Source organism: Manis pentadactyla, chromosome 12, assembly GCF_030020395.1.
Source record: "Manis pentadactyla isolate mManPen7 chromosome 12, mManPen7.hap1, whole genome shotgun sequence".
NCBI classification, from domain to species: Eukaryota; Metazoa; Chordata; class Mammalia; order Pholidota; family Manidae; genus Manis; species Manis pentadactyla.
In genome coordinates this window covers 8421579-8435398 of record NC_080030.1, presented here as the reverse complement: position 1 = coordinate 8435398, position 13820 = coordinate 8421579, and the positions used below count along the sequence as shown (strand labels likewise).

General features: G+C 39.3%; 1 protein-coding gene across 12 annotated transcripts in view; it reads left to right on the top strand.

The window, feature by feature from the left end:
* The window catches only part of LOC118916210 (zinc finger protein 709-like), a 381657-nt gene that overhangs the window by 242723 nt on the left and 125114 nt on the right, over window positions 1-13820 (top strand). The window lies entirely within an intron of this gene.

Here is a 13820-nt window from a genome sequence, read left to right as displayed (position 1 = left end):
CAGCTGTTTCAGGTCCTGACTCTCACCTCTTCAACTCCCGTTTTGCATTTCTTATACACATGGTCTTTTTGGGCAGTGTGAGGTCAGGAAGTGTGAGATGCCTTCCCCATCAGGAGGGGCAGATGGACCCTTCCCTTGGGGATTGCTTTTGGGACCCGGGAATACCCTTCTACCACATGGGATGGGGGTGAGAACAATTCATTTTCTGTGAAGGTCATGTAAATGTGTTCACATTTATGTGAAACGTGTGTATATACACAGCACATGCCCAGTTATTCAATAAGCATCAATTCCCTCCTCTGCCTTCTAGTAGGTGCTGCTGTGGACAAATCAGAGTACCGCTGCTCCTTGAAGCTGACACTGTAGGAGACAAGATAAAAGTAAAATATACAATGTATCTGGCAGTTGTATTCAGAAGGAAAGAAGAGCAGGGGTGGAGTGCGGAGGGTTCTGGGCTCTAGGTGTCTGCATCATCTATGAGCATTTGTGGGTTTTCATGTCTACAGATGTATTCACCAGCATATGCAGTGACAAAGTCTGTGATTTATGTGTCTGAGTAGGCACATGTATGTGTGAATCCTTAAAATCTAGAATGCTGAGGCAGAGCCAAGATGGCGGCGTGAGTAGAGCAGTGGAAATCTCCTCCCAAAACCACATATATTTTTGAAAATACAACAAAGACAACTCTTCCTAAAAGAGAGACCAGAAGACACAGGACAACAGCCAGACCACATCCACACCTGCGAGAACCCAACGCCTTGTGAAGGGGGTAAGATACAAGCCCCGGCTTGGCGGGACCCGAGCGCCCCACACCCCAGCTCCGGGCGGGAGGAGAGGAATCGGAGGGGGGAGGGAGAGGGAGCCCAGGACTGCAAAACACCCAGCCCCAGACATCTGCACCAGAGCGCAGACACAGTGCATGCGTGGAGTGCTGGAAACTAGGGAAACAGGACAGTAAGACCTGTGAGTGGGTCCCTGCAGCCAGCGCACTGGGACAAAGAAAATCAGCAAGTGCTTTTTGGAAGTCTTAAAGGGACAGGGCCCCCACAGCCGGACGAAAGCGTCCTGGGACACTTAGTCTAGCAGCGAATCTGGGGAACTCTGGGCACTCTAACTCCCTGGGCAGCAGGGAGCACGGAGGCCCCTCACGGAGATAAATAGCCTCCCGGCCGTTCCCCCTCCAACGTGGTTCCACCATATCGGAGTAGCAGCCCGAGGCAGGCCACGCCCACAGCAACAGTGGAGATAAACTCCATAGCAGCCAGGGAAGAATCAGAAGCCCTTTCTGCGTGCAGCTGCCCAGCACAAGCCACTAGAGGTCACTGTTCTCCCAGGAGAGGAGGGCCACAAACCAAGAAGAAGGGAAGTTCTTCCAGCCATCACTCGTGCCAGCTCTTCAAACTATCTCTATCACCATGAAAAGGCAAAATTACAGGCAGACCAAGATAACAGAGACAACACCTGAGAAGGAGACAGACCTAACAAGTCTTCCTGAAAAAGAATTCAAAATAAAAATCATAAACATGCTGATGGAGATGCAGAGAAATATACAAGAGCTAAGGGATGACATCCGGAGGGAGATTACAGACGTCCAGAGGGAGATTACAGACTCCAGGAAGGAGATTACAGAAGTGAAACAAACTCTGGAAGGATTTGTAAGCAGAATGGATAAGATGCAAGAGGCCATTGATGGAATAGAAACCAGAGAACAGGAACGCATAGAAGCTGACACAGAGAGATAAAAGGATCTCCAGGAATGAAACAATGTTAAGAGAACTGTGTGACCAATCCAAAAGGAACAATATCCGTATTATAGGGGTCCCAGAAGAAGAAGAGAGAGGAAAAGAGATGGAAAGTATCTTAGAAGAAATAATTGCTGAAAACTTCCCCACACTGGGGGACGAAATAATCAAACAGACCATGGACATACACAGAACTCCCAACAGAAAGGACCCAAGGAGGACAATACCAAGACACATAATAATTAAAATGGCAAAGATTAAGGACAAGGACAGCGTTTTAAAGGCTGATAGAGAGAAAAAGGTCACCTATAAAGGAAAACCCACCAGGCTATCATCAGACTTCTCAACAGAAACCTTACAGGCCAGAAGAGAATGGCATGATATATTTAATGCAATGAAACAGAAGGGCCTTGAACCAAGGATACTGTATCCAGCACGATTATCATTTAAATATGAAGGAGGGATTAAACAATTCCCAGACAAGCAAAAGTTGAGGGAATTTGCTTCCCACAAACCACCTCTACAGGGTATTTTAGAGGGACTGTTCTAGACAGGAGCACTCCTAAGACTAAACAGATGTCACCAGAGAAAATAAAATCACAGCAAAGAAAGCAGACCAACCAAATACTAACTAAAGGCAAAAAATAAAATCAACTACACACAAAAGCAGTTAAAGGAAGCACAAAATAGCACAGAATACAACAACCAACATATAAAGACTGGAGGAGGAGGAATAAGAAGGGAGAGAAGAAAAGAATCTCCAGACAGTGTATATAACAGCTCAATAAGCAAGCTAAGTTAGACAGTAAGATACTAAAGAAGCTAACCTTGAACCTTTGGTAACCACGAATCTAAAGCCTGCAATGGCAATAAGTACATATCTTTCAATAGTCACCCTAACTGTAAATGGACTAAATGCACCAATCAAAAGACACAGAGTAACAGAATGGATAAAAAAGTAAGACCCATCTATATGCTGCTTACAAGAAACTCACCTCAAACCCAAAGAAAGACATGCGCGGACTAAAAGTCAAGGGATGGAAAAACATATTTCAGGGAAACAGAGGGAAGAAAGCAGGGAATGCAGTACTAGTATCAGACAAAATAGACTTCAAAACAAGAAAGTAACAAGAGATAAAGAAGGACATTACATAATGATAAAGGGCTCAGTTCAACAAGAGGATATAACCATTCTAAATATATATGCACCCAACACAGGAGCCCCAGCATATGTGAAACAAATACTAACAGAACTAAAGGGGGAAATAGACTGCAATGCATTCATTTTAGGAGACTTCAACACGCCACTCACCCAAAAGGATAGATCCACTGGGCAGAAAATAAGGAAGGACACGAAGGCACTGAACAACACACTAGAACAGATGGACGTAATAGACATCTACGGAACTCTACATCCAAAAGAAACAGGATATACATTCTTCTCAAGTGCATATGGAACATTCTCCAGAATAGACCACATACTATCTCACAAAAAGAGCCTCAGTAAATTCCAAAAGATTGAAATTCTACTAACCAACTGTTCAGACCACAAAGGTATAAAACTAGAAATAAATTCTACAAAGAAAACAAAAAGGCTCACAAACACATGGAGGCTTAACAACATGCTCCTAAATAATCAATGAATCAACGAACAAATTAAAATAGAGATCAAGGAATATATGGAAACAAATGACAAAAATAACACAAAGCCCCAACTTCTGTGGGACGCAGCGAAAGCAGTCTTAAGAGGAAAGTATATAGCGATCCAGGCACACATAAGAAGGAAGAACAATCCCAAATGATTGGTCTAACATCACAGTTATCGAAACTGGAAAAAGAAGAACAAATGAGGCCTAACGTCAGCAGGAGGAGGGACACAATAAAGATCAGAGAAGAAATAAACAAAATTGAGAAGAATAAAACAATAGAAAAAAATCAATGAAACCAAGAGCTGGTTCTTTGAGAAAATAAAATAGATAAGCCTCTAGCCAAACTTATTAAGAGAAAAAGAGAATCAACACACATCAACAGAATCAGAAATGAGAATGGAAAAAACATGACAGATTCCACAGAAATACAAAGAATTATTAAAGACTACTATGAAAACCTATATGCTAACAAGCTGGAAAACCTAGAAGAAATGGACAACTTCCTAGAAAAATCCAACAATCCAAGACTGACCAAGGAAGAAACACAAAAGTTAAACAAACCAATTACGAGCAAAGAAATTGAAGTGGTAATCAAAAAACGATCCAAGAACAAAACCCCCGGGCCAGACGAATTTACCTCGGAATTTTATCAGACATACAGAGAAGACATAATACCTATTCTCCTTAAAGTTTTCCAAAAAATAGAAGAGGAGGGAGTATTCCCAAACTCATTCTATGAAGCCGACATCACCCTAATACCAAAACCAGGCAAAGACCCCACCAAAAAAGAAAATTACAGACCAATATCCCTGATGAATGTAGATGCAAAAATACTCAATAAAATATTAGCAGACCGAATTCAAAAATATATCAAAAGGATCATACACCGTGACCAAGTGGGATTCATCCCAGGGATGCAAGGATGGTACAACATTTGAAAATCCATCAAGATCATCCACCACATCAACAAAAAGAAGGACAAAAACCACACGATCATCTCCATAGATGCTGAAAAAGCATTTGATAAAATTCAACATCCATTCATGATAAAAACTCTCAGCAAAATGGGTATAGAGGGCAAGTACCTGAACATAATAAAGGCCATATATGATAAACCCACAGCCAACATTATATTGAACAGCGAGAAGCTGAAAGCATTTCCTCTGAGATCGGGAACTAGACAGGGATGCCCACTCTCCCCACTGTTATTTAACGTAGTACTGGAGGTCCTAGCCATGGCAATTAGACAAAACAAAGAAATACAAGGAATCCAGATTGTTAAAGCAGAAGTTAACCAGTCACTATTTGCAGATGACATGATATTGTACATAAAAAACCCTAAAGACTCCATTCCAAAACTACTAGAACTGATATCGGAATACAGCAAAGTTGTAGGATACAAAATTAACACACAGAAATATGTGCCTTTCCTATACACTAACAATGAACCAACAGAAAGAGAAATCAGGAAAACAACTCCATTCACAATTGCATCAAAAAGAATAAAATACCTACAAATAAACCTAACCAAAGAAGTGAAAGACCTATACTCTGAAAACTACAAGTCACTCTTAAGAGAAATTAAAGGGGACACTAACAGATGGAAACTCATCCCATGCTCGTGGCTAGGAAGAATTAATATCGTCAAAATGGCCATCCTGCCCAAACCAATATACAGATTTGATGCAATCCCTATCAAATTACCAGCAACATTCTTCAACGAACTGGAACAAATAGTTAAAAAATTCATATGGAAACACCACAGACCCCAAATAGCCAAAGCAATCCTGAGAAAGAAGAATAAAGTGGGGGGGGATCTCACTCCCCAACTTCAAGCTCTACTACAAAGCCATAGTAATCAAGACAATTTGGTACTGGCACAAGAACAGAGCCACAGACCAGTGGAACAGATTAGAGACTCCAGACATTAACCCAAACATATATGGTCAATTAACATTTGATAAAGGAGCCATGGACATACAATGGGGAAATGACATTCTCTTCAACAGATGGTACTGGCAAAACTGGACAGCTACATGTAAGAGAATGAAACTGGACCACTGTCTAACCCCATAAACAAAAGTGAATTTGAAATGGATCAAAGAACTGAATGTAAGTCATGAAACCATAATACTCTTAGAAAAAAACATAGGCAAAAATCTCTTCGACATAAACTTGAGTGACCTCTTCTTGAACATATCTCCTCAGGCAAGGAAAACAAAAGCAAAAATGAACAGGTGGGACTATATTAAGCTGAAAAGCTTCTGTAGAGCAAAAGACACCATCATTAGAACAAAAAGGTACCCTACAGTATGGGAGAATATATTTGTAAATGACAGATCTGATAAAGGCTTGACATCCAAAGTATATAAAGAGCTCGCCCAGCTCAACAAACAAAAACCAAATAATCCAATAAAGAAATGGGCAGAGGAACTGAATAGACAGTTCTCCAAAAAAGAAATTCAGATCGCCAACAGACATATGAAAAGATGCACCACATCGCTAATTATCAGAGAAATGCAAATTAAAACCACAATGAGATATCACCTCACACCAGTAAGGATAGTACCATCCAAAAGACAAACAACAACAAATGTTGTTGAGGCTGTGGAGAAAAGGGAACCCTCCTACACTGCTGGTAGGAATGTAAATTAGTTCAACCATTGTGGGTAGTATGGGGGTTCCTCAAAATGCTCAAAATAGACTTACAATTTGACCCAGGAATTCCACTCCTAGGAATGTACCCTAAGAATGCAGTACTCCAGTTTGAAAAAGACAGATGCACCCCTATGTTTATCACAGCACTATTTACAATAGCCAAGAATTGGAAGCAACCTAAGTATCCATCAATAGATGAATGGATAAAGATGTGGTACATATACACAATGGAATATTATTCAGCCATAAGAAGAAAACAAATCCTACCATTTGCAACAACATGGATGGAGCTAGAGGGTATTATGCTCAGTGAAATAAGCAAAGCGGAGAAAGAGAAATACCAAATGATTTCACTCATCTGTGGAGTATAAGAACAAAGGAAAAACTGAAGGAACAAAACAGCAGCAGAATCACAGAACCCAAGAATGGACTAACAGTTACCAAAGGGAAAGGGATTGGGGAGGATGGGTGGGTAGGGAGGGATAAGGGGGGGTAGAAGAAAGGGGGTATTATGATTAGCATGCATAATGTGGGGGTTGGGAGAAAGGGGAGGGCTGTGCAACACAGAGAAGACAAGTAGTGATTCTACAACATTTTGCTATGCTGATGGACAGTGACCTTAATGGGGTTTGTGGGGGAGACTTGGTATAGGGGAGAGCCTAGTAAACATAATATTCTTCATGTAATTGAAGATTAATGATAACAAAAAAAAAGAGAGAAAAAAGGGGGATTACTCCCTGAGAGGACAAAACTAACTGCAAATCAACGATTAATGCATGCTTTCCATATCCTCTATTTTGATCTTTTAAAGGGTGTCAGATGATCAGCTAAGGAACTATATTTTTCTGATAATATTCCTTTCTCTTAAAAAAAAAAAAGCAGTTCCTGTGTGGTGGTCTTCAATAGGTTCTTCACTATGTTATAAAGGTCACATCAAAGTGTGGGCAAATGGTTTGTTTGTGTCTGTAGAGAGGATCAAAGCCTAATTTGGCTACACAGAAAACAAATTAAGATACGATATGAAGAAGAACTTCCAACATCAACATCTTCTGGAAGAGTCATTCCAGAAGATGATCATCAAAAAACTTCAACAAAGATCCTGGCACTGCTGCAGTTGTAGCGGCATTCATCCCACCGGTTCCTGGACTTGCCATTGGAATGAAGAAGGAGATATCTAAGCTGGCCTGTGCATACAGTAAAACAACAAATTTGACTGCATCTGCACTGTCAGAACTCAACCAAGAATTAGGAGAAGTGCAAGTTGCAGTGCTCCAAAATCGTGCGGCTGTAGACTATCTACTGTTAAAAGAACATATGGGATGTGAACCATTCCCAGGAATGTGTTGTTTTAATTTGTCTGATTTTTCTCAAACTATTCAAATTCAGTTAGACAATATCCATCATATCATTGATAAGTTTTCACAAATGCCTAGGGTACCTAACTGGTTTTCTTGGTTTCACAGGATATGGCTGTTAATTGTAGGTCTGCTTTTGTTATGTAGCTGTATTCCTATTATGTTAATGTGTATATGCAATTTAATTAGTAGTTTAAAACCTATATATGCTTATGTTACTCTACAAGAAGATATGTCAAAGAAATAACCAATCTTCCCATGTTTTCTGCAGTCTGCTACTTCTATAGCTTTTCTTCTTCCTTCCTAATTACAACCCTTTAGTAGAATTCGTGCCTCATATCGAAATTACTGACTATCATAATTCTTCCAAGTGGTAAAGATACCTCAAGACAAATGCTGGGCATAGAAGCCACAGGGCATAAATCTGCAAAGAAGTAAAAAGCTAACCTTTTCAAACAATATTGCTTCTCTCTCACTTACCAACTTTACATTTCCCTGTATGGCCCTGGAAGATGACTGGTTAGCCAGAGACGGGTAAGATTCCTCAAGGGAGGAACAACCTAAGACAGGCACAGTCGCAGGGGGGCCATCAGGAGAGAAATTGGGGATCAACAGAGGGGAGGCTTAGAACCTCACACCCCTGTTTTGAGAGAAATCTTCTGCACCCATGGATGTTTTGTTGCCCTTGTCTAGCTTGGATTTATACTTAGTCTATAGGCACAGACCTGATCATCTACATTTGCCCTCTTAGAGCACTAAATTATGTTTTCTACATCTTGCATCTACCTACCACTTCAGCATTTTATTTAAAAAATAACAATAATAAAATAAGGGAGAAATGTGGGATTCACATATAAATCAAGTATAAAAATCAAATGAATAATCATATCTGACTTGTTTATAGTTCATGATGCATGATCAAAACCAAAAATTTCTGTGATACGACTGCCCTTGCACTGTTCACCATGTAAGAACCTATTCACTATTTAAGAACTTGTTCACCATGTAAGAACTTGTTCGTTATGCTTGAGAAGATTGGAGACTGTTGAGAAATAGGCTTGGGGTTGATTAATGACTGTGCATTGGTTCCCCTATACAGAATTTTATTGTTGTTAACAACCATTTGATCTATAAATATGAGAGATGCCCTCTCAAAAAAAAATCTAGAATGCTTTATGTTATTTTTTGCCTATCTGCCCTGGTTTGCACCTCCCACACCATGCTGAATAGCCCTGGCAATAGCAGATGCTTTATCTTGTTCCAGTGTAGAGACGAGGCCAAGAGAATCTCTGAGCTGTCAAAGCATGCACGACCCCAGGCTGGAATATTCCACCCGAGCAAAGCAGGGAAACAGGAAAACCACAGAAGCTAAGATGGAACCCAGGTCAGGAAAGCCCCTTCACCCCAGCCAATCAAGTACTGCCACCCCTGGGTAAAGTAGGTCACCCAGAAACGAGCAAGAACCACCTGCACGAGGGCTGCTAACCACCTTACGTAACCCAACCCTATATAAGGATGCTAAAAACAAGGGTTTGGGTCCTGGTCAAGGCTCCGCTGTGCCGGATGCGACTGGGACCCTAGCTCGAGCTAGCAATAAAATTCCTCTCTGCCTTTGCACTGCTGGCTGTGGACTTGTCTTTTCACCCCCGAGACCCGAAACACTGGGCAGAACACCAGTTTCTATTAATCGCGTTATATTTTCACTGTCTTCGGGTGTTTTGACATCTTGGGGGTCTTTCAGACCTAGAGGGTGATTGCCCTTCCCAGGGGTACCTAATTCCAAGGGTGGGTGGACAACTTGCCTGGAGCCTGCCTTTTATGTGAAGACTGCCCAATCTAGCGCTGTATCCCCACCCCTCTTCTTATCTATCTCTCACACCCCAAACTGATTATTTCCCCTGCCCTAACCCAGCCCAGGGTCAGGTACTAGACAACTAGTGACAGCCTCTATGCCCCAAAGCCTTCTGTGATTATTCAAACTGGCACCCCTAAGATGTTATTCAGCTCTGCCTGGCCTTTCCTGCAGAAACCCTAAATAAAGGCTTGGCCTAGGCCAAGTCCTCAACTTACAGAATTTCTAGAAGGAACATATGGCAAATATCATACTTAATTCTGAGAAAATGGAAGCTTTTCTACAAAGATCAGGAACAAGGCAAGGATGTTCCCTCTCACCATTTCTATTCATCATTGTTCTAGAAGTCCTAGAAAATGCACTAGAACAAGGAAAGGAAATAAGTGTTGAGATTGAAAAAAGGCTGAATACAATTTTTCTAACATGTTTGTCTATGTAGAGAATCCCCCCAAAAATTGATATTAAAAACTTCTGAAACTAATAAGAAATCAGAGGAAGATCACAGGCTATAAGGGGAATGTACAAATATCAGTTGCTTTCCTAACATAATTGGAATTTTTTTACATCTCATATTATTTTTATTATTTTAAATATATTAGTAAACTCAATTTTCCCAGAGATGTAATTCAAAAATAAATAGTTATAAACTTACAACAAATAAGAAATTAGAAAAACTGTTAGAAGCAAGTGATAGATCGGATACTCCAGACTCTTCAAAGAGTGGTTTATCCCTCTGTTTCCTTAATGTCATCTGCCTTCACAGGATGAGTAAAATGGAGAGCAAGGTCACAGAGTAGTAGCTGGGAGAGCTCTTTCATCTTCAGCTCCAATGAAATAGTGCTAATGTTTTTAATTAGGGCTTCCATCTTTAGCTTATGGTCTGCAACATTATTCTTAAACATCTTTAAGTCAGTTTCTTGCCTCTGCCTTTTCCTGAGTCGGGTAATTTATCCTAATTCACTCACTCACTCTTGAGCCACTGCCCACCGGCACCGGGGATCTACCACTGGATGAGGCAAATTGACAGAGAACAATTGGATTTTTTTTTTAATTTTGTTATCATTAGTCTGCAATTACATGAAGAACATTATGTTTATTAGGGTCCCCCGTTCACCAAGTCCCCCCCACAAACCAACCCCATTACAGTCACTGTCCATCAGCCTAGTAAGATGTGAACAATTGGATTTTGAAGTTAAAAATATAATGCGTTCACAATAGTACTACAAAAATAGGTATAAATCTAACAAAATATGTACAAGATCTATATGAGGAAAACCACACAACTGCTGAAAACAGTCAATAAAGATCCAAAATAAGTGGAGATATTCTATGTTGACAGAAAGGCTCAATATTGTTAAGATATCAGTTGTCTCCAATTTGATCCGTGGATGACTATTTTTTTGTATACTGGCAAATTGATTTTGAAGTTTATATGGCAGAAAAGCCAGCACAATACTGTAGAAGAAAAACAGGATTGGCACCAACTGACTTTAACACTAACTATAAAGTTATAGTAATCAAGACAGAGGGTGTGTTGGCCAAGAGAACAGACATATGGATGAGTGGAATAGGATAGAAAGCCCAGAAACAGACTTGTACAAGTACAATCAACTGATCTTTAAAAATGGAGCAAAGGCAGTTCAATGCAGAATGGATAGCTTTTTCAATAGTTGGTGCTGGAATGATTGAACATCCCCATGCAAAGAAATGAATCTAGACATAGACTACAATTTTCACAAGAAATAACTCAAAATATATCATAGACCTAAATGTAAAATACAAAAAAGCTTCCAGAATATAACGGGAGAAAATCTAGGAAACCTTGGGTTTGATGAGGTTTCTGATATGGAACAAAAGCAAGATCCAAGAGAAAAGTTGATAAGGTGAACTTCATTAAAATTAAAAAACTGCAGTTGAGAAGAAGCCACTGTTAAGGGAATGGATGTCAAGCCACACGCTGAAAGAATATATTCTCAAAACACATATCTAGCAAAGGACCGGTACCCAAAATATAGGAAGAATTCTTAAAGCTGAGTGTTAACAAAGCAAACCACCTGATCAAAAAATATGGAAGAGATCTAAACAGACATCTCACCCAGGAAGATATACTGATAGCAAATTGAATGTATGAAGAGATCAACATCATTGTCATTAGGGATTTGCAAATTAGGGGATATTTTGTTGGGTTCATATAGATGAATGATTATTATATCTTCTTGGAGAATTGGCCCTTTTATCACTGCATAATGTCTATCTTTATCCCTGATTATTTTCCTTGTTCAGAAGTTTGCTTTCTGAAAGTAAAATCAAATTCTTGGCCTGTTCAGTCAAGAATCTCTGCCATAACCAAGTCTTGTTTTAACGATTGCTTGGTCATTTCAGATTGTTTCTCTTACAGCGTGTCTTGTAATTTTTAGTTGAAAGCTGGACATGATATTGTTGGTAACAGGATTTGAGTTAAATAGGCCTTTAGTGTTAGATTTTATGTTTTATGAATAGCGGTTTGACTCTTGTTTGCTGAGCTATAGGTGTCAAGCTTCAGTGTCCTTTAGGGTCCTTTGTATTTTTTGCTCCTGTTGGGTTTGGGTTTCCCTAGAACTCATTTCTTAGTGGGATCTGTGTTTTAGGGCTCACTTAGTTGCAATCCACTGTTATTAAACTGGAGCCCTCTTAATATGGTGGCTTGAGCAAAGCAGAGACTTGGGTGAGCCTTTATTTTGTCAAGGGATGAAGCTGGGTGTTTTCGAGGTTTGACAAACCTAGCAGCTGGCACACAATAAAGAGGGACATGTGTGGGCCTTCCTAATTTGGTTGCCCATTGTGGACCAGGCAGGGTGAGTGGGTTAAATAACATGGTCCTAGTCTAATGGCAAGAAAGAACTTCAGAAAAATTCCACTGAGACACTTAAAAAAATACCTGATCACTACACCTCAAAACTCTCAATTTAATCAACAGGGAACTGGCAACCTGCACAGAGAAGAAGAACCTTAGCAGATTGATGACTAAATATAATGTGATATCCTGAATCTGCTCCTAGAACAGAAAAATAATATCAAGGAAAAACTAAGGAGAGTTGAGTAAAATATAGACACAGAAGTGTATTAATTCTGGTTCATTGAGTATGACAAAATTTCCAAACTAATGTAAGATGTTCACAGTAGGAGAAACTGGGCACAGACATATGAGGACTCCCTGTATGGTCTTTGAAATTTTTTCCTAAACCAAAGATCATGAGAAAATAGCAAGTTTTATGAAAATCATTATGATAGGCTGAGGCTGAATATAGCATCCATTTATGGACTTATTAAACCTATTAAAATGTTTTTGATTTGGCTCACAAACCAAGATGCAAAAACATACTCTATTCAGAGGACATAGCTACGATCAGAAGAGTCAGTAGGGAAAAAGTGTGTGTGTGGAAATGTACATATTAAATCAGGAAACTATAAACGAAAAGAGAGCCGGGGTAGTGTTTCTGATATCAGACAAACTAGAAGTGAAGCCTAAAGTATTAAATGTGATAATGAAGGGCACTTTTTAAAAATTAAGGTATCATTGTTATACAATCTTATGAAGGTTTCACATGAGCAACATTGTGGTTACTACATTCACCCATATTATCAATTCCCCCCTACACCCCATTGCAGTCACTGGCCATCAGTGTAGTAAGATGCTATAGAGGCACTACTTGTCTTCTCTATGCTATACTGCCAATGAAGGGCACTTAAAAAAATATTTTCTTTTTCCTGGTTTCCTTTATTTTTTGAAGGACAATTCTTGATGTTAAAACCTACAATTCACAATGAAGATTTAACACTTCTGAACAAGGTGTATCGCATGACTATATATGAAAGACAACACTCTAATAATAAAAAAATACACATTTGTCTTAAGTGATATGATAACAGTCACAAAGATCATCTGTAAAGCATAACAAACTTATATACAGAATATTACTAAAATGCTCTCAGATGACAATGCAAAATAAGCATTTTAAAAATAGAAACAAAAACAAAGAGAAGGCCCTCCCACCTGGAAAGGTACAAAACTTTCCTTAAACTTAACTTTGGGTACAAGGGGAAATATACACTGAAACGATAAGACTGTTGCTCTACTACCAGGGAAAAGAGATATTGGCCAAGGGAGAGGATACTAGGATATTACTAAGCACAGGTAAAAAGTCTGAACTGTCTACTAATTAAAAGCTAAACTCATACAAAACCATAGAATGGGAGTTAACCAGGGGCTGGGAAGCAGGGGAATTAAGGAGATGTAGTTTAAAGAAAGAAACTTTAGACTAGAAAATCAATACATTGTGGAGATCGAATGTCCAGCATAGTCAAAAAAGTATGTACTATATACTTCAAAATTGATAACAGACAAGACTACAAAAAAGTGATAATTGTGTGACTTGAGGTGTTAGCTAATGCTACAGTGACATTGCATTATGTAAATATATCCAGATAACACACTGTATACCTTAAACTTAAAGTTATATTGTCATTTATATATCAATTTCTATAAAAAAAGTACTTGTATTCTGGAACATGCTCAGGCCCAGAT